At 42.6% G+C, this 24744-nt stretch overlaps 1 protein-coding gene and 1 long non-coding RNA gene across 4 annotated transcripts in view; one reads left to right on the forward strand and one right to left on the reverse strand.

Moving 5' to 3' along the window:
* Positions 1-24744, forward strand: part of SLC14A2 (solute carrier family 14 member 2) — a 505451-nt gene that overhangs the window by 305853 nt on the left and 174854 nt on the right. The window contains exon 3 of the mRNA XM_045459753.1: positions 16141-16228. The gene's annotated coding sequence lies outside the window, so the exon portion shown is untranslated. The remainder of the gene's footprint in view (positions 1-16140; positions 16229-24744) is intronic.
* LOC123588582 overlaps positions 1-24744 on the reverse strand; it is a 144035-nt gene that overhangs the window by 9895 nt on the left and 109396 nt on the right. The window contains exons 4-7 of one of the 3 annotated variants that reach the window (XR_006707918.1): positions 23104-23281; positions 22823-22934; positions 17225-17313; positions 15316-15570 (exon numbers count right to left, since the gene is read on the reverse strand). This is a non-coding gene — a long non-coding RNA (uncharacterized LOC123588582). Of the gene's footprint in view, positions 1-15315; positions 15571-17224; positions 17314-22822; positions 22935-23103; positions 23285-24744 lie in introns of all 3 variants that reach the window. The other 2 variants (XR_006707917.1, XR_006707919.1) reach the window with 2 other exon arrangements.

The following is a 24744-nucleotide window of genomic DNA, read 5'->3' on the forward strand; positions in this document are numbered from 1 at the left end:
CCAGGCTTACCTGAAAGAAATGTGGCCCTCTCAAAGCACCTGAAAACATCAAGCCATCATTCAGAAAAGTGACAAACCCCAAGCAAAACAAATCAATGTTTCTGTTTTCATAAATCTGTAGAAAACAACATTTCTTTTCCCCTCTTCAGCAGTTTCAAACACAGGGCAAATATTTTCCTACTACTCCATAAATCTGGAGTCTGTTGAGCTGTAGGGAATTTCCTCTTCAACTGTCCCCCATAACAGCATCGAAAGGGAAAATAAAACCTCAGTACCAAAGGCATAGACTTTTAGAGCCCAGCTGACTGCTGGAACTGGGCCCTTGTTTCCACAGAGTCTTTGGCCAACCGGCGTCCTGCATGCCGAGCAGGCAAGGGCCTTGTAGGCCATCTAGCAGGGCCTGTAAATTCCCCAGTTTTTAGGGCCCCCTCATGAAGCTGCCAGGCAGGATGTGTATATTGTCCACTAGAGCCTGAGGGTTTCGAGATATATGATTTGAAAGAGAGTCGAGGAAGAGTATATAGACAGAGAGGCTGTTCTGCCTCGGTGACTGTTCCAGGTAATTGAAATGTATCCCTTTTAGGACTGAGACCATTCTGAAGTTTTAATTATTTAATAGAAAGCTTTTTAACTGGTAATGTGTACTTCCTTGAGAGCAGGATGGTGGAAAAGCATTGGAAGCAAGCAGTTTGACATTTGAATCCTAGTCCCACACTTAAAATGTGAATAAATCTGAAGAGGTTTGGGTGGGGGGATTATTTGCTTTTAATATCTTTGGACTTGAGTTGTTTTCACCTGCAAAATGGGATAATGCCGAATTCACAGATGTCTATGATATATAAGTGAGGCACATAGCAAACTGCTTATCACCTGCTAAGTACTCAATATTCTCAATGTTTCTCTATATTATCATTCACATCATTAGGATTATTCCTTCCCTTTTAAAACAAAACATGCTAGGGGTACCTGGATGCCTCAGTCGGTTAAGCATCTGACCAGCTCAGGTCATGATTTGGTTCATGAGTTCAAGCCCCGTGTTGGGCTCTGTGCTTACAGCTCACAGCCTGGAGCCTGCTTTGGGTTCTGTGTCTCCCTCTCTTTGTCTTCCCCTCCCCGCTTGCACTTTGTCTCTCTGTCTCTTAAAATTAAATAAAAATGTTTTTAAAAATTCTTTTTTAAAAAATAAAACAGGGGCGCCTGGGTGGCTCAGTCGGTTAGGCGGCCGACTTCGGCTCAGGTCATGATCTTGCGGTCCGTGAGTTCTAGCCCCGCGTCGGGCTCTGTGCTGACAGCTCAGAGCCTGGAGCCTGCTTCATATTCTGTGTCTCCCTCTCTTTGACCCTCCCCTGTTCATGCTCTGTCTCTCCCTGTCTCAAAAATAAATAAATGTTTAAAAAAAAATTTTTTTTAAATAAAACAAACATTCTGAGCATGCATTAACTTTGTGTTTCCCTTAGGGTGGATGATACTTGATAAGTATTCACTCTGTGATACCCTGCGATGCCCTTGGGAGCCTAGAAAGTAAACAGGAAGGTTCACCTCCCAAATAAGCAGGCCCATCTGCACTACCTGCACTACTTTGCTGTCCCTTCTTTTCCTGGAGCCTTGGGTCTGGAGTCCGTGTAAATAGACAAACCAGGAGGCAGTTGGACAGAGGATAAAGAACAGGGACGGCCCTTGTGGCTAGAAATCCTCAATTCAGCACTCCACTCCCTCTCCCCACAGCCCTGTGGGCTTGGCCTCCCTGAGCCTCAGTTAGGGAACCAGACAGTGATGGTGTCCCCACCATCCTGGGTGGCAGTGAGGATTAAGGGAGACGATGCTGGAGGAGCCTCTGACACAGTGTCTGGTGCGCTGCAGATGCCCAATAAATGGCAGCTCTTGTTAACTGATGGCCACAGGGGAGCAACCAAGGCCATTCAGTCTGCAACTTTACACTCGGCCCAACAGTGAGCCGTGATCTGGTCACAGCCAGGTTCATAGCATATTCTAACCCTTCAGTCACCCTTTCTGCATGCCTCCATTTCCACTTGGGGTTTTCCACATGTCAAGTGAGGCAGCACCACAGTGCACAGCACATATCATATAGCCTACCGTGAGGCTGGTGGCAGTGAGCCACTAACCCTGGACACAAAGGTCTCTGAGTGAGCACGTGGAGTGTGGCTGCATGCACACAGCGGGTACAGGGTGCCCTACCATGAAATGAACCTATAACACATGGTGACCTTGGGGGAAAGACTCGTTGAACATACGTAAGCACTTTCTGACGGTATTGATACCTTTGCTTCAGTATTGATGAAAAGAGTCTCCATGCTTGGAACCATCTGCAAAGGCCCAAATCAGCCCAAGGTAATTAGCCCAGCCTCTTCTCAATATCTCTGATTGCCATTGTGCTTCATGAGTTGGTTGGCTGGTTTCAAGGACAAATAAATGAGATATCAGAAGATACTGGGACTCTAACACCTAATAACTGAGTAACCTGGGTAGAACTATTTGTCTTCCTGGAGGATCTGTTTCCTCCCTCATTAAAGGCAGTGGAGTACAGAGTGAGATGGGCACTTTACCAGGAGCCTGAAAACTGGAGTCCCTGGCCTTTGCTACCAACTTGCCGGTTGACTCTGGGTACCTTTCTCAGCCACTCTGGTCTACAGATTTCCCAGCCCCGAAATGAGAGTCCTGGCATAAACAGCCTCAAAAGTCTCTGTCAGCTCTGAAATCTCATCGACTTCTGAAAAAGAAAGTGCCAGGTTGCAGCTGTGACTCAGCTTACAGAGCCACACAGGTTCCTATAAATAACAGGTCAGCCCCCAGCCTGGTGGTACCAGGTACACTAACTTCCAGTGATGTCATATGGATGAATTTGTATGAATATTTCAAATAAGGTAGATTCGAAAGCCACCCTTTAAAAAAATAAAGAAAGTAAAAATCTGGATGTGTGGCAGTGTTAAAGTGTGTGTGTTAAGGGGAGGTAGGGGCACTGTGTGCAATTTATAGTTTCTATTTTTTGCACCTCATTCCTTGCCTCTGTGAAACACTAGCAAGTCTGGAGGGACATTTGCAAATCTGCCCAATGTCAATTCCACCCGTAGAGCAGTCCATCTTCTCTGGAGTGTGTGTGACCTTTGCAGGTTGTCACATCCTGGGCATGGCACCAAGCGGTCCTCCAAGGGGGCTGGGTTGGGGGAGCAGACCCTGAGCCGCGGGGTGGTGCAAGCGGCAGTTTCCGGGCCCTGTGCCAACCTCCAGATAATTGCCAGCAGCAGGAGAGAGGTGGTCGAGGTTGGCGGAGCCTGTCTCTGACAGATAGATGGTCCCCTTCTCACCACTGCAGCATTATGGCCATGAAAAGGAGAGCAAGGGAGCCAAACTGCAGGTGGAGGAGTGGGGAGCAGGGGGAGGGCAGGAGGGAGGGAGGAAGAGTCAGCCTAAGAGAGACAGAAACAATAAAGGGATAGCTGGAGAAACGACAGAAAAGCAAGAGATGGGAATTGCAGCGAGGTCAGCTAAAGAGAATAAAAAGCAGATCTGTAGAACAAGACAGACGGAGGAGAGCCAGAGCCAGAGAGAGTAATGCAGAAACAGAAAGAGAGGGAGAGAAGAAGAGAGCTCTGTCACAGCACTTCACCTCCCTGAAAGCCTCTGGAGCTATCTGAGCATCCAGCAAGAGAAGAGGAGTGTGCAGACAGGCAAAGACAGAAAAGCACCCAGACCAGATCCATGTCCTCGTGGGGCCTCATTGTCAGCAGCTCAGGTGACAGAGGGAGTTAGTTTAATGGAAGCAGCCAGCCTTGCTTCACATGTCAGTTTTGTCCTGTCTCTCCCAGGCCCAGGCCGGGGAGTCCCTGACTGGCCTGATCTTCCCTTTCCTTTCCTTTTCCTTCGGTCTAGCAGGTGAGACAGTTTGTGGTGAGGGGAGAAGCTGGCTGCTTGGCTAGCTGGAAGGCAGCCACACAGGGAAGACTCTTGAATGGGGTAGATGTGTGGCAAGCCACATGGCTAGGTATGAAATGGAGAGAACTATCAGGTTGTAAATGTCAGAGAACTGGCCTGGATGGAAAATGGAAAGAAAATGTCCTTTTGGCTTTCTGGGTACCTAAGACCTATCAATAACAACAATCAACACTTATTGAGCACCTAATAATGTGCCGGCATGGACTAAGCACTTTGCATAAGCTATGTATTTTATTAGCCAACCCCAGTAAAGTCTGTAGTTTTATTAACTCCACTGTATGGATAAGCCATGCACAGTGATTCCACGGGCTTGTCCCAGTCAGGCCAGAGTTTACTGTTTTGCATTGATGTGCACAGATTTCCTCATGCATAATAATATTCACTGGACATCACCTTGTGTGAGGCTGTGCTAGGATCTAGTTGGTAAGAAAATGTGGTGATGTGTGGTGAAGAGGAGGGCCAGAAGGAGAAGCTGATGGACAAAGAGAGAGAAAAGGAGCACTGTGCCCAAGGAGCCTGGAGTCCACTGGGCAAGAGAATGAATGTGCCTCAGTATCTCATTATTGCAAATTCAGAAGACAAAGGCTGAAAGAAGGTGCTATGAAGGTTCAAAAAAGCATGAGATTCTTTCTGAATGGGAGAAACAGGGCCAGCACGTGGCATGAGCTTCTTCTGAGCCAGGCCTTGAGGCATGAGTTTAAAACATGAGATTTTGAACTGCAGAGAAAAAGTGACTTCCAGATGATTGGAATTGCCCAAGCAAAGTCACGGAGGCTGCAGAGACAGGCTGCAATCTGGTGAGCTTAACTCCTACTGCGTACTAGGAGGCTCTTTGAACACGTGGAGGAGCAGTGAGAGATGAAGCTAGACAGGTGGGCTGAAATTGAGCTGAGGGAGGGTTAAATTCAGAGTGCAGTAGGCAGTGACTGAAGACGTCTAATCAGAAGAAGAAAGGCATATGAATGAATGAATGGCCGCATTCAGTGCTTCTTTCGCTTAACGAATATCAATCATGGGGACGCCTGGGTAGCTCAGTCGGTTAAGCATCCAACTTTTGATCTCAGCTCAGGTCTTGATCTCAGGGTTGTGAGTTCAAGCCCTGCATTGGGCTCTAAGCTGGACATGGAGACTACTTAAAAAGAAGTATTTGAGGTGCCTGGGTGGCTCAATTGGTTAAGTGTCTGACTTCGGCTTAGGTCATGATCTCCACAGTTCATGAGTTTGAGCCCTGCTTTGGGCTCTGTGCTGACAGCTCAGAGCCTGGAGCCTGCTTCAGATTCAGTGTCTCCCTGTCTCTCTGCCCATCCTCCACTTGTGCTGTTCCTGTCTCTCTCTCTCTGTCTCTGTCTCTCTCTCTCTCTCTCTCAATAAATATTTTAAAATTTTTTTAAAAAGAAATATCCATCATGTACCCACTGTATGCCTAGCCCTGTCTGGATAGATGGGCACATCAGAGAAGAAAGCAGGCAAGTTTCCTTGTGTCCCTACCTCATGGAGCTCTGATTCTTATAGGGACACATGCATTTTATGCCTTTTCTACCAATGATGAGACTGGGTCCATGAGGGCAGGACTTTTAGGGTTCATATGCAGGCAGGAATCAACCCCCCTAGGAGGCCCCAAGGATGCTGTGTAAGAACACCTCGTTTGGGGCAGCTAAGGACAATACAAGGGCATCTGGAGCCTCTGATGAGAAAAGTCGGACAGGAAGGATTGTATAGCCAGGACTTTCTTGGTTGCAATTAACAAATTAAACTGGCTTCAGCAGTAAAAAGTGATTTATAGGCTCATGTAGCCAGACTCCTGAAAAAGCAGGGTTGGGAGCTAGCTTCATGAATAACTAGAATTGGAGATGTTAATGCCACCCATCCCTCAATCTCCATTTACGTTTCTCGGTGGGTGTTATGTCATTTCCTCAAATTGGCTGTTGTTTAGAATTTGGCATCAGCTCCTGCAGTTTCATATCCTGACAGCTCAATAGCCGGACGGCAAGATTGGCTTCCTCTGCCCAGCTCCACTTTGCAACTCCTAGGGAAGAACTCTGGCTGGCCTGGCTTGGGTCCCATATGCACCCCTTGGACCAGTCTGATAGCCAAAGCCTGTTCACCTTTATGGCTAATAAAGACAGAAGGGGAAACAAAAATCATAGATCTCTGCTACTAGTACTGTGATAACTTGAAACCCATTTTACTTAATGGACAGTTATGCTGAGGGGTGCCCCCAGCATCTCTCCAAAATGCATAATACAAGGTCACTCCTACTCAATTAGTCTGAAACATAAATAGTACTCTCCCCACTCCACCTCCACAAATTATAGTAATAGCACTGGACAATTTAGAGAAAGAGAAAACACAATATGAACGAGCCTTCCTGGAGGAAAGTAAAGTGAATCACTTTAAAGATACAGTGTTGGGGTTGTGGGGGGTGTGAAGAGAGTGGGTCATTCAAAACAAAACCAGGTACCAGCAAGTTCCAAGGCTTACCAGACCTGCATTAGCAGAGACTCCTGCCTGTGATCGCAGAGTATCAGTGCAGGACTGCAACCCGCTCTCCCGCCAGCCTCAACCCCCACCTCCCAGCAGGATTGGGAAACTTGGTCAGGAACAGTGCCTTCAGCTAGAGGCTCCTCATTAGCCAAGAAGGCCAGCCCTGCAGGAAATCCTGAGCTGAGGAACAAGAACAATTTGAAAGGATGCAGGAGGCATTAAGCCAGAATGGTTCTCCAGGGGGTGGCGGGGCTAAGTGGAAACTCAGGCAAAGAAAACCAAAGGGGGACCAAGTGGGGCCATCATTCAGGAAGGAAAAAGAATGCTTGCCGTCAGGGGGGGAGGGCAGTATCTTCACTAGGAAGGAGAAATCAAAAGCAAAATAAAGAGCCATTTGAGCAAAAATCAATGTTTTAAAAACACACATTCACACTTCCAGAGAGAAGTTCTAGAAACTTAGGGAAGAGACACAGCCTGCTCTGCCATAAAGGCTATTAGACTAGAAATAGAAGCCAGGGGTCTGGTCTCACTGGCAACAGATGCACTGACTTTATTTCCCCATAAATCTCCACCTTGCCTACAACACACTATTGTGTGCAGGTCCACTGAGATGATGGGTAGGGAAGCAGTTTTTAAAATATTAAGCAACTCTATCGTAATTAATTAGGCTAGGTAAATGATTAGAAAATGACAGTTGGAAATTGGGTCACTTACAACCCTGGAAGGGAGGAGGGCAGTGAAGGAGGCTGTTTAAGGCTCGGGACTCAGGTGACCTGCCATCCTGCTAAATGACACAGATGGAAGCAACAGATTCTCTGTTTTTAAAAAAGCATCTATGATTGCTGAGCACCTACCATATTCTCAATCCCTTGTAAGATGTCGAGAATAGTGCAGAAGAAGCATAAGATCTTACTGCTGAGGCTTACTGTCTATCAAATGAGATAAACATGTACAAATAAGCACAACTCCTAGCATGAGTTATGATAAAAGTCAAGCTAGGGTGTTGATAATAAATGTCCAAAGGGCTCAGAGTAGGAATCTATGGGCTGGGAACCTGGGTGGCTCAGTCAGTTAAGTGTCCAACTTCGGCTCAGGTCATGATCTCACGGTCTGTGGGTTCGAGCCCCGCGTTGGGCTCTGTGCTGACAGCTCAGATCCTGGAGCCTGCCTTGGATTCTGTGTCTCCCCTTCTCTCTGCCCCTCCAATGCTCATGCTCTGTGTCTCTCTGTTTCTCAATAATAAACATTTAAAAAAAGAAAAGAAAAGAAAAGAAATCACTGGCTGGTAGACCAGGGAGGGGTACCCATGGAGTTGCTCTTGAAGCAAAATTTGGATCAGTAAGCAGAGAAAAGGAGAGAGAACATGAGGAACATAAGGAGCAGGTCAGGAAGCCCATGGTGATGGCATGGTTGGAGGGGTTGTCAGTATGAATGAAATAGTTGGGAGCGATGAACAATCATCACGAAGGGCATCATAACCAGTTGCAGAAAGCCTTGACATCATATGAAGGAGTTGATCATAAAGGAAAAGGAACCCATCAGAGACTTTGGAGCAAAGGAGCTGGCTTGACCAAGTGGTGCTTTAGGCACATGGGTACAGGAGTAGAATGCTGAATAAACAGGGCGCAGGGTGAGGCTGGTGGCAAAATACTTACAGAAGAGGAGCTCAGGAGTGCAGGGGGCAATGGTCAGATGGGTACAGAGGGAATGAAGACTAATAAAGGAAGAAAAGGTAGGACTTAGTACCTGTGTGCATGTGGAGCATGAAGGATGTTCTGGAGTAAAGACATCATGATTGCCTTGATCCTAAAGAACTGGGTTAGTTATAGGGAGTTGCAAGCATGCCCTAACAGTCCTGTAGCTGGCAGGACTGGGGACAAAGAAGGCTTCCCAGAAAAGTGACATGTTCGTGAAGTCTTAAAGGTTACATCTGCTTGCTCTCAGAGAGTAAAGAGCATCCAAAGAGAGGAAACAGCATGGACCAAGACAAAGGAAGGGAAGTGTGGAAAAGAGAACCCCCCCTTGTGGGGATGTCTCTGAACACACGAAGAGTGGGAGAAGGCTGGAGAACTAGGCAGGGTCTAGATCACAGAGGAGCTTTAGGACTTCAGGCAGCAGGCACTGGGAGCTTGGAAGGCTTTAGCACAAGGGAGAGACACTGTAAGAATCTCTTGTAGCTGTTTGTACAAATACAGGGAGTTGAAAAATACAGATAATCTCAAAATGAATTGTTATGTGACTCTGAAAGCATCCTCAATTACCTGAATGGAGGGAATTGTATTAGTCTTTTACTACTCATGTGTCTCTGCCTTTATTTTTATATGTTCCACCTTTCAGCGTAGTAAATGTTACTACTATAGGGGCACCTGGGTGGCTCAGTCGGTTAAGCATCTGACTTTGGCTCAGGTCATGATCTTGCGGTTTGTGGGTTCAACCCCCCTGTCGGGCTCTGTGCTGACAGCTCAGAGCCTGGAGTCTGCCTCGGATTCTCTCTCTCTCTCTCTCTCTCTCTCTCTGTCCCACCCCTGCTCACACTCTGTGTCTCTCTCTTTCAAAAATAAATAAACATTAAAAAAAATCTAAATAAATGTTACTGCTATAAAAAAAAATGGGCGTACATAAATCCTCCTAATAATTATAGCATCAGTGAGATTGCAATACAGTTCCCATTTTTGCATCATCTACTGTTTTGTGCCCTGAACTCAACCTTGTCTGAAACATGTCTAATATTAAAACTGGGATCTCTCCTTGTTTTGGTTTTGGTTTGGTTTGCTGGTTTGCCTTTGCCCACCTTTTATTTTCAACTTTCCAGTCACTTTGTCTTACTTGTTTCTCTTGTACACAGAATATGATTGTTTTTTTTTATTTGTAATTTAAACCGAGGATCTATTTCTTTTGCTTGATACGTTTGACTTTTATTAATTTTAATTTGCTAGATATACTTAGAACCAGTCTTAATATCATATGCTTTCTGCTTTTATTTTACTGTATGGTCTTTGTTTTGTTCTCTTTTAATTTAATAGATGCATGGGCTCATAGTGATACTTTAGAAAGTTTTAATATTTTTTTTAATTTTTAAGTAAACTAAATATAATATACTTGATCCTCTATATCCTTAAATATAGCTCTGCAAGATGATGAAATTTTCATACTTACTCTTCTCCTGCCTCTCATTTTCCTATCATACCCAATTTTAGTTGATGATGATGATGATAATGACAATGATGGTAATATTTCTGTTAATCTTAATTATATAATTTTTAATATATATTTCTTTCTATTCCTTGATTCATTAGCCCTACATGGTAATTTTGACTCTTGGCTCCCCCCAGCTTCTCTCTTTCCTCACCTTCTGAATTGTGTTAGTTTATTTTTTTTTTAATTTTTTTTTTAACATTTATTTATTTTTGAGACAGAGAGAGACAGAGCATGAACGGGGGAGGGTCAGAGAGAAAGGGAGACACAGAATCTGAAACAGGCTCCAGGCTCTGAGCAGTCAGCACAGAGCCCGACGCGGGGCTCGAACTCACATACCATGAGATCGTGACCTGAGCTGATGTCGGACGCTTAACCGACTGAGCCACCCAGGTGCCCCCGTGTTAGTTTATTTTTTAATGTTTATTTATTTATTTTGAGAGAGAGAGAGAGTGCACATGCAAGCAGGAGAAGGGCAGAGAGAGGGAGAGGGAGAATCCCAAGCAGGCTTGGCACTGTTAGCACAGAGCTGGAGGCAGGGCTCGATCCCATGAACCACTTGATCCCATGAGTCTAAATCCAGAGTCAGATACTCAACCAACTGAGCGACACAGGCACCCCTGAATTGTGTTAGTTTTACTGTTTTTCATGTTGTTCTAGTTTGTTAGAAAGTACATCATTTTCTAGAACCATAATTGCCACAGGTCAGTGTTTGTTAAGGTTTTTTTTTTTTTTCATCTTAATCCTAAACTAAATTGTTAAAAACCCAGTACTAGTCTTTCTGCCACGCTTTCTCTATTCTCTACTGGTTGGTTAAAGTGCAATTTATTCCAGACAGGATCCTAGTGACCACATTTTCTGGGTTGTCAGATGTTTAGTAGCAGCATTTGTACTTGAACAAAAATTTGAATGTAACATTTTTTTAATTTTTTTAAATTTATTTTTTTTTTTGAGAGAAACAGAGAGAGAGCATAAGCAGAGGAAAGAGTAGAGAGAGAGGGAGAGAGAATCCCAAGCAGGCTCCATGCTATCAAGCAAAGAGCCCAACACGGGGCTGGATCTCATGAAACATGAGATCATGACCTGAGCTGAAATCAAGACTTGGATGCTTAACCGATTGAGCCACCCAAGCGCATCTCCCTTAAATTTAATTCTCACTGAGATTTTTGTAAGCACAGTTCCACTGTCTCCTAGCATAAGATGTTACCATGGAAAAGTCTGAAAACAACCCAAAATTTTTCCCCTTAGAAAAGACATTTTAGTTTTGTTTTGTATTGTTCGTTTTGTTTTGTTTTGTTTTGTTTTGTTTTCATTTGTTTTTATGGTAAAGAGTCTTTCTTTACCTTTTGGGTTGCTGGTTCTGTACTGACTTTCTCAGATAGTTTTGCTTGGTTTGGGCTTTGCTTGTACGTAGACTTAAATATCTTATCTCTGTGATTATAATTCTCCAAATATAATTTCTATTATTTTTTTTTCAATATTCTTTATCAAGCACTGCTTGGTCTATTTATGCATACACATAGGTCTATTTGATCTGTTTCATCTTCCACAGCTACATGTTCTCTTTCTAATCCTTGTTGACTAATCATTTCCATTTTGTTTTGCTCACCTTAGCATTCCAGTTCTTAAGCCCACTTTTTTGAGCATTATCTGTTTACCTTCTTGTTGCCTCTGATGGCTTCCTAATTTTTGTGAGGACATTATGTCTCCTCTACTTCTTTCCTGAGCTCTGCTAGCTCATTTTTTATCTCTTTCAGTGGTCTTGACATTTCTTCCTTGAGTTCTTATTTTATATAAGTGATCTTTTCCATTAAAGTTTATTGTTTTGGTTGTCTGTGCTAATTTGCCCAACCAGAGATAGCACCCCTAGCTGTTTTCTTGTTCATACCATATTCCCTGTTTCTTGATGGAGCCAGAAAGGGCCCAAGGATTCTCTCACAGACAGCTGATTCACTGTAGACAAGTTGTTTCCCAAAAGATTGTGTTGGTTTTGTTCTCTTTGATGAACTCTGTGCTCTGCCAACCTTGCTTGAGGTCTTTGGCCCAAGACATCCTTCAACATCTACCTGCTCCTTTTGGAGTTTTATTGCATTTGACAGATTTTCCTCAACAAAGGTGAAATTTGTATTTCTGCTTTTTCATTTTCCTTATCGTTTGGGAATGAATTTAGAAAGAAGTGGGCAAGGCTTTCTTAACACTATCATCTTAAAAGTAGAAGTCCCCTTTAAAAGTCTGTAAATCCCTGTCTTGCTCCTTCTGAATCCCCAGCACGTAATATTATATCTGGGAAAGAGAAAATCCTCAATAAATACTTGTTAGATTAAATGAATAAATGAAAGAATGAACAAACAGTTCTCAAATGTAATAGTTGAGACATAACTGCATTTAAGACCTTTCTTCAAGGGGCGCCTGGGTGGCGCAGTCGGTTAAGCGTCCGACTTCAGCCAGGTCACGATCTCGAGGCCCGTGAGTTCGAGCCCCGCATCGGGCTCTGGGCTGATGGCTCAGAGCCTGGAGCCTGTTTCCAATTCTGTGTCTCCCTCTCTCTCTGCCCCTCCCCTGTTCATGCTCTGTCTCTCTCTGTCCCAAAAATAAATAAACGTTGAAAAAAAAAAAAAAAAAAAAAAAAAGACCTTTCTTCAAAAGACCTTCTGCAACTAATCTGGTTCCTCCTCGCTACAGCATAAGGAGGCATATTTCCCAAGGCATTTCTCATGGTTTAAAGATCTTCTGCCCACATTCCTCCCATCTTTCACACCTTTTCTTAGCATCCTGATGTCACTTACTATTGAAGCTTGGAGTACCAGTACCCATGAAACAGTAAATTCTACAGAAACACTTTATACAGTGGGGTTTTCTTTCTAGCTTGGTATCTAGCCCATTTTTATGGATGCATTTTATGATTGTTTCTCCTTGGCTTACTTCTGAAATTGGAAAAGCCCTGTATCTTCTTTACCATAAATCATCAGAAAATAAAAGCAGAATGTCATTCTGCGCCATGTTTTGGTAAGAAAGGATCCTTATATAAGGATCACATATAAAAAATAAGGAATTGTTCACATTTCCCCAGGTCCCCCCAGGGCCCCACAGTGGTCTGGACTCCATCCAGTTGCAGCCATAGAGGAAGGATCCTTTGAGAAATGGAACACTGTAAGATACAGACACTCTTTTCAGCCCTTGTGAATTCCATGGCGGTCTTTAGCATGTATGTGATCCAAGAAAAGATCATCCCGGCTGTCAGAAGAGATACCAAGTCCAGGTTTCTCTCTGGTTTCCCTTCCAAAAGACAGGAGCCTTTAACTCAAAGAATCTACTCCTTAATTCCCTTGAGAATAAGATGTATGTCTCAGACTATTCTTATGCCTTCCATATAGGATATAATAGGCATCTGAGAAACATACATGTTAATTTCTGATTGTCCTGGGGTTTATAGGTAAAACCAAAAGCTGTCCTACTTGCTCAAAAAACTTCAGTGCCTAATCTCTGACAAGATTCCTCATTCCTTTAAGAGATCTTCAATGGATGATTTCCCTTCTTCCTTTGTCTTGGGTCACTCAAACTTCTCCAAATTGCTTATGCTCTGCACCCTTCGCATTGCTGAGCTGACTGCAGTTGGTTGCCCATAATTGCCCATGTTGACAGACATGAAACCCAGAGTCATGTTGACTGACCATGAACTATCTATGCCAGCCTGCAAGACCAAGATGGGTAGGACAACAGGAAAGGGAGAGCCTGGGAAATGCATAACCAAAGTCCTTATTATAAATACTCCAAACAAAAGCACAATGACCAGCCTACAACCAGCACATAAGTGCTCTTCCTTCCAGACGTACATGATATTACCCTTCCCGCCCACATCACCAAAGCAGAATACCTCCCTGCTTACCTGCCTGAAAACCTGTGTCCACACCAACCCTACCCCTATCCTGGGGACTTTGATGGATTTTCATTAGGGACACAAGCATCCTGCTTCGTCTAGAACAGTCCCAGGTTATGTCTGGTATCCTCTCAAATTAAGCATGTGTCCCAATCAAAAGTGATTTTTGTATGACAAATTATATGCTGTCCCTAGTTTAATTTAATACATGATTTTCAAAAGGCAGCACGAGTCAGAATGCCTCTGGTTATAAGAAAAGTCCTTCTCTTTTTCCCACCTTTGTAGAAGAATATTAGGACTCACCAAAAGAATGACACCAAGAAGAATGACACAGATACCTGAAGTCCCAGCACACAAGTGACCTGGAACAGGTGACTGGGGAAAATTTGACACTGTAGGGTGTCCAGACAGGCTCAGAAAATTTTACCTGAGGTTTGAAGGAAGAATCTATCCCAGAGAGTAGGAGGGAGGGGCAGGACCTGAGGCTCAGGGGAGATATTTGGGGATAACATAATCTCCAGGTCAAAAAGAAGGGCATTTATGGAGAACAGGCATTTTGTGTGTCCTCTTTCCTCCCTCCTTGCACCTGCACATTTTGACCAATAATGCACCAATAACAGTGATTTCTCTCTGTTATTTCATTTATGGCAATAACTTCAGGTCTTGTGTCTGGTCATAATGGTGATCTATGTGTGCCATCTACAGTGGGCATGGATAATGAATCCTATTTTATTTCTTAATTAAGAATTTGAAAGTACCGCAAATTACTGCAATTAACATGGATTTTCTTCCTCATTTATTTACTTATTTAGATGCCTGAAATTGCACCCTTAGCTTAAACCAACCACAGGGTTCAAAGCCTGTTAAAATGTATAGTCATTAAAATATTTATTCTTTCCCCAACAGTGAAGTTGCAATTTGGAAGTGGTGGTGATATCCATGTATGCAAAACTAAAAAAATAAATTATATCTATCTATATCTATATCTATATGTAAAATATAGAAAATATAGAATTCATCCAGCTAATTTAGAAAGTTGAATTCACTGACAGTCTTTTGTGTGACTGAAATAAACTAAGATTTTCAGAATAGCTCATTATTATTTTGACTTCAACTAGCACTGTGGTTTTCCCTCTCAAAGTTCTTAGGGACTTGAGCATCATCATCTTTTCAGAAGTTCAGTGTTCACTGAGAGATAAGAATAACAATTTGAGGGTGGTTGAATTCATCTGCCTGACTTCAAAACAATATACTTTGAAGAAACTGTTTAGCATCAGATTATCTAGTAATTTTGAAGAGTCAACCTTAGGTTGGGTTTTTGGATTTGGTTTTGGTTTTGTTTCTAACTGGTTTGCAGAGAGACACAGCTCAAGAGAGAGTGGTTGAACTTAACCAAAAGTATGGCTGAGAAACGTAAGCCCTGGGGTGTGGGCAGCAGCCGCTCCACAATGCTGCCAGCAGAGGTGTAAAAGGGTACAGTTCTACCAGAAAGCAACTGGGAAATAGCATCTCAAAAGCCTTAAAAGATGAAAACCCTTTGAAATCCAGCTATTCCACTTCAAGGAATTTATCCTTAGGAAAGAATGAAGGATGTGTACTGAGATTTAGCTACAATGATATCTATTACTGCCCTGTTTATAATAGCAAAATAAATAAACTAAAATAAGCAACACACAACAGTAGAAGATTGAGTAAACCTTACACTGGAATACTAAACAACTATTACAAACTGTGTGGTTTATATTAGCTATCTATGGCTGCTTTACCCCACAGCTTAGCAGCTTAGAGCAACAAACATAGTATCTCACAGTGTGAGTCAGGAGTCTGTGGGCAGTGGCTGAACTGGATCCTCTGACTCAGGACTTCTCATAAGGCTGCAGTCAAGGTGTTTGAACCATCTCAAGGCTTAACTTGGAGAGAATCCACTTTCAAGGTCACTCCAGTGGGTGTTGGCAGGATTCAGGTCCTCTAAGCCTGCTGGTGGAGGTCTCCCTCAGTTCCATTGCCCTCCTTTCCTTGGGGCAGTTCACAACACAGCAGCTGTTTCATCACAGTAAACGAGCCTGAGAGCAGGAGAGGGTGAGCAAGACAGCAGCCAGAGCGATTTTGTAACCTAATCTCAAACTGACATCCCATCACTCTTGCCATATTCTATTGGTTAGAAGTAAGCCAGAGGTCCCGCCCACGCTCCAGGGGAATGGATTTCACAATGGTGAGGATGCAACATAGTGGGGATCCCTGGGAACCATCTTACAGGCTGTGTACCACACAGTTGACATTTATCTGGTGGCAAAAAATATTCATAACATCTTATTCAATGAAAGAAGAGCATGTCACCAAACAGCATATGCAGTATGATCTCAATTCTATGAATGAAAAACAGTAGAAAAAAATATATATCCATATATACATAAATACTCATGAAACAATCTGTAAGTGTTCCATGGGTTAACTAGTGATTATATCTGGATGGTGGGATGACAGATGAGTTTTATGTCTTGTTTCCTAATACTTATTTTCTATTTTTTTCTAAAATGAACATTTTTGCTTACAATTAAAACAAAAAAGAGCACATGTTATTTAATCAAAACCCAAAGCAATTTAAAGTTGACCTCCACTGTCTATCTTTACAGGACTTTTTATTGCTTACTACTTGAAGGCACCTAAATAGGAGTTCACAGGACTCTTTGTAGAACCCATTGACCCCACTGTCAAGAAATTGTGAGTATGTTCTAGAACTTTCTATATTTGTGTCTTCTGAAATAACTGTTACCACCAGTAATGCTGCCATGGAAAACTAAAAAAAATTTCCCCTCTGAGGTCACTAGGAGCACATGGGAAGTACCTGAGACAGCTAGGTCATATGAAGACCTTCTTCCCCTTGAGTCATTGTCTTCCCAGCTCAGTCATGCATGGCTGCTTTCAGACATAAGCTAGCATAATCACATAGTGTCTGTTTTCTCTGCAAAATTCCAATAGGATAGGTTCTATTTATATGTCAAAAATAGATGAACAGATCTGACACTACTGGATATATTTGTGAGTTTGTAAAAGGAAAGGGGATGGGTAAGTGAGAAGATAAAATCATTAATAATCCCCACACTTCATTAGTTTCCTTGCCATGTGCCACCAGGAGGGCCTGAGTTGGGATGCCTCTGGTTCAGGGTTGGAATGATTTCTCTAGCAATGTAAATGTTATCATAAGGTCACTTACTGATGAAAACTACTGTTTTGCTTAACATAGATTTATTGGTTGTTTGACAAGCAGACTAGCTTCTCTACACCTAGAGAGAACACAAAGAAATCTGCTTAGGATGGGTGAGCTGGTATCCATGGAGAAGGAACGCAGTAGTTTTTAAATGGCAGGGAATTAGGACCAGGTCTGAAACACTGGTGAATCTTTCAGTGGATCTATAGTACAATAGCTGGTGTAACGTATAACACTTAAATCATGGTGGTTTAACACCATAGATCATTTTTCCCTTCTATAAGGCCCCATTGGGTGTTTATCAAAGTGGTGATTCAGAAACCCAGGTGTCTCCTGTCTTGTGGCTTCACCATCTTTTAGGGCCTTTGAGTTCTATGCTTTATATTCTTCATCTACCTGGTTGATAGGGAAGAAGAAAGTGAAGATGGTACGCCCACTTCCTACCCACCTTGGCCTGTGATTGATACACATTATATCCCATCGATGAGCACGAGTCACATGGGCCTTACCTTGATAAAAAAGGCCTTGGGTTAGTCCATGACTGGCAGCCACTTCCTAACAAATCCACTATGTGGTAGGAGAACACACCTCATGGGCTCTGTGAGGAAAAATCATAGTGTAGAGAGTTCCTGCTGAGAAAATTCTTAATGGGCATTCATGCATCAATCACAGAGCAGTTAACTCAGAGTCAGTTGACTCATCAATGACTTTGAATAGTGAATCATTCTGTTCCTATGAAGGAACTTCTAATACCAACCATACCCCCTTCTTGTGATTAAGGCAACAAGCCCCTGGTAACAAGGCTCTAAAGATTGTTCTATATAAGAAGTGCTAGATATGCCTGCCAATGCTGGAAGTCTGCAGAAGCCACTAGGTTCTCATGATACCAGCTTTAAAATCACTTCTGCCTGTTTGCCTATCTCTCTCTCTCTCTCTCTCAGCCTTAGCTTCTTGTTGTGTCAAATGACAGTAACAAGTTCTAACTCTTAGAATTGTTGTAAAGCCCCAAGGAAATAATTCGAGAAAGGGCATGGTACACATTTTCTCAACACCAGTGACTTCTCCAGCCAATATCCACATATGATGAATAATCTCTGAAATGCCTTACCAGCACTACCACAGTTGTTGATTCTAATAAGATCCTTGTTACTATTAAACTACAATTATAATAATTAGCACTACCACCAATAATAAATCCATAACATCTCTTCTATGCAAGATCTACATAGACGAGCCTTGATCAACAGTGCTTTACATTTGGATTTTTGACTCTCATGACAATGGTATAAAGTGGGAAGGAGACTCACTATTATCACACCCATTTCATAGGTGAGAGAACTGAGCCTCATGGAGGTAAGTGATAATAACCAAGGTCACATTGTAGCCCACTCAGAGAGTTACCACTTGGCTCTCAAACCCAAGTCCAAATGATACTACTGCACCAGAAGTAAAATAAGAAATTGTTGGAACAAGTGGAATCATTGAGGAGACCTAGTCTCACCCCCTCATTGTTCAGATGAAATGGGGATGCCTTTGAGGGCTACTCCGTTTTGTGCCACTGGCCTCAGGTTGTCTTATCTCCTTCCAGATTAGTCAGGCTAATTGGACCTGGGTTGTGGGATGGGGATAGAGGCAAGTAGTGAGTGTTGATGTCATTTTACAGAGGACATAACACATGGGGCTCTTGGAAACTGTACCAGGGAACATGAACAGGATCCCAGGAAGGTGGAAAAGGGGGTACTTTTCCTCCACTCTGGCTCATACACAGACACACTGCCCAGCACCACAATCCTACTGATATGGGTGACAGACTAAAAACCACTTCTAGGTTTCTTACCGTTTTCTTTCTCTTCCATTCAATTCTTCGGACTTTTCCCAGCTGATGTTAATGACTAATTCTTTAGTGACTTTAGGGGCTCCTGGGTGGCTCAGTCAGTTAAGCGTCCGACTTCAGTCAGGTCATGATTTTGCGGTTCATGAGTTAAGAGCCCCGTGTTGGGCTCTGTGCTGACAGCTCAGAGCCTGGAGCATGCTTTGGATTCTGTGTCTCCCTCTCTCTCTCTGCCCCTCCCCTGCTCTCTCTCTCTCTCTCTAAAAAATAAATAAACATTAAAAAAAATTTTAATTCTTTAGTGACTTTGTTCTTTCTGTTGAGAGAAAAAAAAAAAATTTCTACTAGCCTTAGGTTTGCAGTATAAATAATGTCTCTGGAGATAGTGTTTGACCCTGAGTTGGGTGACTCCAACTGCCAGGGGCAGTGAGCTATAACAAACGTGGATCTCCATGTACAGCGCAGCCCCCAGGCCCAGACCTGCTGCTCACAGCTGTGACGACATGAGGGTCATTTAGACACTGTAGGTCAGGATTCCCTCATCTGTCAAATCAGGTGGATGATGCTCTCCTCACCACCTCCCCCACTTTCTTATGGAAATACTGAGACCTAGGGGCTCAAACAAGTAAATAGACAGAAAGTGCTTTGAGAAGCATAATGTGCTAAATAAATGTAGCAGGCGTCATCATTATCACTGTGCTATTGCCATTATTATTTTGTGGTCAGCTCAGCTTTTCTTAACGCAGAGCAGTTAATGAAGTGGCAACTGTATTGGTTTCCCACTAGGAGGGTGACGGGGCCAAATGAGGCTCTATTTTTATCCCATTTTAGTGTCCAGTTTTTTTTTTTCCACAACAGCTATATCTAGTGGGTTTATCAGTATTTTAATTACAGTGCCACTTTGTTATACTTATTCCTAACAAAAATCAGGCCAAGGACATTTTTTTAATCTTAAAAATGGTAGATTTCCCTAAAGAAATCCTAACTTTCACCAGCAACCAGAACACTGCTACCTTACCTCTAAGCTTGGTACCTACAACTTTTAATGAATTATTTTCAGCATAACCAAATTTTTAAAATTGTACTTGAAGGTCTACCAGTAGAGAGAAAAATGACAGAATCTATTTGTTATCAGGCTTTGGTTTATAAATTTTTCACCAGCTGAGATGCATTTTTCCTATGGTCATGAGGAGTTATGGGAATAGGAAATTTAGAAATCAACATAAAGACAGACTAGAAGGGCCAGACAGACAAAAAGAAAGAATACCCACTCCAGACCCTGGTGCATGGCCATTCTGTTGCTTCCTGCAGCATTTCAGATAGGCTTGCCCTCGTATCATCATCAAAAACAAGCAAACAACTGCCTCATTGGAAGGAAAAAATAAATGTTGCAAAGTAGGGAATCTAGCCCATTAGGGCCATAAAATATCAAGTTATAAGGGGTTTTGTAAGCATATGGCCCCAAATAACCATTTTATAGATGAGAGAAGTAAGACTTACATAGGTGAAGTATATATCCAAGATCATATAGATGCACAAATATTAAGTTGAGCCATATATTACTTTCCTATTGTTGTTGTAACAAATTACCACATACTTAGTGGCTTAAAGCAACACAAATTTATTATCTCACAGCTCCATAGGCCAGAGGTCTTACACAGGGCTCACTGGGCCAAAATCAAAGTGTTGGCAGTGCTACATTCTTTTCTGGAGACTCTGGGGAAAATCCATTTCTTAGCCCTGTCCAGTTTATAGAAGCTGCCTGCATTCCATGGCTTGTGGCCCCTTCCTCCATCTTCACAGCCAGAAATATTGGGTCTCTCTGATCTTTTTTCTGTAATCACATCCCTGACCACAGCCAGGAAGGGTTCTCTGCTTTTAAGGACTCATGTGATGAGACTGAGTCCACTTGAATAATCCAGGATAATCTCCCTATCTTTAGGTCAGTAACCTTATTCACATCTGCAGAGTCCATTTTTAGCATAGAAGATAACACATTCACAGGTTGTGGGGGATTAGGGTGTGGACATCTTTGGGTGGGGATGGGCATTAGTCTGCCCACCACAGGGAGAATGAATTTATGGAGAAAGAAAATGGTGAGATAGAGCATTGATTGCTTGAGCAAGAAAATAACTGTGGACCCTTGTGGTAGGCTAGAGTCTCTAAGATTCTGACTCCACTTGGAGATTTGTTGGAAGTAAGAGTGCTTAAGATCAAGCCCTGCAGGGTAAGGGAAGGAGGGAGGAATGGGCAGAGAGAGGCGCTGGGCAGCAGACTTTCCCAAAGCCTCAGCTCACCCCATGAGAATCCAAGAAGGGGATGGCCCTTCAGAGTTGTCATCAAGGTCTCAGCCTTTAAACTCTTTCCCTCTGATTGCTGTGACCACAAGCAGTCACAGGGTGTGGGCTGCCCCAACGAAAGGTTGTGATCTTGAACAAGTCTGCTTTCTTCAGAGAGGACAACTCCCAGTAGCTAGTGGAATTTGTCCTTCATTGATGAAAGAAGTTTATAAGCAGACAATCACAGCTTCTAGCAGAGAACTTGTGCCTATGTTTCATGCCCACGTTTGAAAATATTAATAATAATAAAGTCAGCTGTGATCTGTTTTGAATGATACCTAATTGACAGATTTTGCAAAGTGATTCATCTATAGCAAGACAAGACAGGGTCTAGAAGGAGACTTGCATGAACATGGAAGCAAAAGCAGGAAGGAATCACATGGGAAGAGGAGAACAAGACTGGGTCAGGAATGGTGTGGACCCCAAAGGAAAGGACAGACAGATTGCAAGTTCTGGCGACTAAGATCCAAACCCAGGTCAAAAGTCCAGGACTCTTCCCAAGCCACAGCAGAGAAGTGGACATTGGCAGAGGCTACAGGCAGGGGTGGTAATGCTGCTAATTGGTTTAGAAGGATTCCAGCAACTTCCATCAGAGACTGGTCAGGACATTGCAGTCCATCATCAGCCACGAAGATGACTAGGGAACAGGTAAGAAGTCCTGTTTCAGTAGAACTGAGGAAAGAACAGGAACCAAATTACCAAGGAAAAGGGTGTTCTGTATGAGATTAAGCAGGTGAGCTGTGGTCTCATGTCATCTAGCCCATGGATGTCATTTGGTGTAAGGCCAAGTCTGATTTTGGCACAAGAGCACAGGATGCTCCAGTCATCTCAGTACCAAGGGGTAGACAGATGGGGAGGCATTGCTGTGTGCTCACTCCACAGGAAGTCTTTTCACAGAACATCAGGGCTAACCTTAATGTTAATTTTAACAAAATGGTATATGTGAGGAAGGTACAAAGACTGATATGTTCCCACCCTTGAATCTCTGTGACTCTCACTGTCTTTAGTCAGTGCTAAGCCCAATACCTGCACCAGGGTTAGCTTAGTCTTTTTTTCCACACAGACCTCATGGAATCTCAACCACCTCCACTTCTTTGCACATCCAGACTGAAAATGTCTAAAGAAAATGGTATTTAAGAAAGGGACTTCTTGGGGCACCTGGGTGGCTCAGTTGGTTGAAGTCCGACTTCAGTTCAGGTCATGATCTCATGGTTCATGAGTTTGAGCCCTGTGTTGGGCTCTGTGCTGACAGCTCAGAGCTGGGAGCATGCTTTGGATTCTGTGTCTCCCTCTGTCTCTGCCCCTCCCCCACTCACATTCTGTCTTTCTCTCTCAAAAATAAAATAAACATTAAAAAAATATATTTTTTTCCCAACGTTTATTTATTTTTGGGACAGAGAGAAACAGAGCATGAACGGGGAGGGTCAGAGAGAGAGGGAGACACAGAATCGGAAACAGGCTCCAGGCTCTGAGCCATCAGCCCAGAGCCTGACGCGGGGCTCGAACTCACGGACCGCGAGATTGTGACCTGGCTGAAGTCGGATGCTTAACCGACTGCGCCACCCAGGCGCCCCTAAAAAAATATTTTTAAATGATAGGGACTTCTTGCATCTTCTAGAAGTCTGTGTAGATACTGCACTGGGTCTACCATACTTCCAAAGTAGATTTCTTTCTCCTACATGCACTGATTCAACTGGTGACAGCAAAGCACTTCAACACAGTAAACACCATTACCTTCCTGTACGTCCTTTGTCACATGTAACTGTCAGCAAAAACACTAACAAAAACTTCTGTTTTTTATAAAGGCTTCACATTTTTACCAAGAACTTTGATGTCCATTATTTCATTTTAATTTGACAATACTACTTGGGGAAGGAACATTTTATGCCCCTTGTAAAGATGAATAAATTGAGATTCAAAGAGTTTGAGTGACTTACCTCAAGTCACAGGTTAGAGTCTGAAACTGGAGCCGGACCTTATTAACACAAGTTGCCTCCACCACCTTTTCATGGTATGTCCACCCCAGTGAAAGAGCTGTGTCTCATAACCCTGGAAGTTTGGGAGAAAGGAGTAGGAATGGTAGAGAAGGCAGAAAGCTGAGGAAAAAAATGTCCAACTTTCACCTTTTATCTTAGGCCAGTCCTGAGTTTATTGTTTTTGACTCTTTTTGACTTTAGCTCTGTGTTTTTAATTGTCCAAAAAATTCTTACATCCTTACCTCATTTGTTCCACTCAGCAGTCCAGTCCCGTGAGGTAGGCAGAGCACATCTAACAAGGGATGATGAAGCTGAAGCGCAGAGAGGTTAGACCACTGGCCTAAGAACAGTTGGCCATCTGGTGGCAGTGTTGGAGCTGGAACCCAGATCTTTGCTTGGGGATGGGATGGGGGGGAGCACCTGCTGAGAGAGGTAGGAAGGAGGCATTGCCTTAAAAGACTCGTCAATATTCATATACATTTCACAATATACGGAAGTCAAGCCATTATGCTGAACACCTTAAACTTACATGTCCATTGACTGTCCATTGATGATATCTCAATGAAACTGGAAGAAATAAATTTAAAAATTCATACAAAAGTAAAAGGGGCCAAGAATAGCCAAAGAGTTTTGAGAAAGAACATAAAGAAGAGGGGCTTACCTAACAGACATCAAAACTCATGATAAAACCTTGTGATGGAGGTGTAGGGATACAGAGATTAATTAAATAAACTAGAAAGTTCAGAAAGAGACCCATGCATTTTGGGAAGTTGGGTACAAGACAGCAGTTGATTACAAATAAATAGGTAAAGTATGGACTTTTGATATTAGTGTCACAACAATTGTCTCCCCATACTCGAAAATTAACATTAGAGTTCTATTTCATATATTAAATAACAGAATATTGCAGATAAACTCCAGGTGGATTTGAAGCTAAAAGTTCAAATAACAACAACAACTTTTAAACTATTAGGAGAATGGGGTGCCTGGGTGGCTCAGTTGGTTAGCTGTCCGACTTTGGCTCAGGTCATGATCTCATGGTTCATGAGTTCAAGCCCCACATTTGGCTCTGTGTTGACAGCTCAGAGCCTGGAGTCTGCTTCTGGTTCTATGTCTCCCTCTCTCTGCCCTCCCCCACTCATGCTCTGTCTCTCTCCATCTCTCAAAAATGGATAAACGTTAAAATTTTTTTTAAATTTAAACTATTAGAAGAAAGTTCAGAAAGATGTTTTTATATCAAACCAGGGAAATATTTCTTAAGATTCAAAAAAAGCACAAAAGAAAAAGATAAAGTGGATCACATTAAAATTTAAGATTTCTATAAGGCAAAAGACACCATGAGCAAAGCCAAAATACAAGTGAGATATTTGTAAGAGGCAGTTGCAATGCATTTGACCAACAAAGGATTAATATCTAAAATATGTTGGTAAAACACTGCAACAAGGAAAAGACAAACAGCCCAACAGAAAAACAGGCAAAATATAAAAATAGAAATGTAAATCAAAATGGCCTATAAAAACATGAAAAGATGCCCTACCTCATTAATAATCAAGGAAATGCCAATTATAGCAAACAGATACCATTTCACACCTACCCAGTTGTCAAACATTAATAGTTCAACGGTGCTGAATGTTTGAGGGAAATAGGCACTGTCATTCTAGAGGGAGTGCATTATTTAACCCCTTTAGAGAACAATTTGGAGAAATCTTGTAAAAATGAAGATATGTGTCTCTATGACAACTAGTTTTATGTCTAGATATATACCCTAGCAAAACTCACTCCTATGTGTAATATGACTTGTAAAAGGATGTTTATTATTGTATGGTGTGCAATATTGAAAATTTGGAAACAATCTAAATGTTCATCAATAGGGCAATGGAAAA

Source organism: Leopardus geoffroyi, chromosome D3, assembly GCF_018350155.1.
Source record: "Leopardus geoffroyi isolate Oge1 chromosome D3, O.geoffroyi_Oge1_pat1.0, whole genome shotgun sequence".
Classification (NCBI taxonomy): domain Eukaryota; kingdom Metazoa; phylum Chordata; class Mammalia; order Carnivora; family Felidae; genus Leopardus; species Leopardus geoffroyi.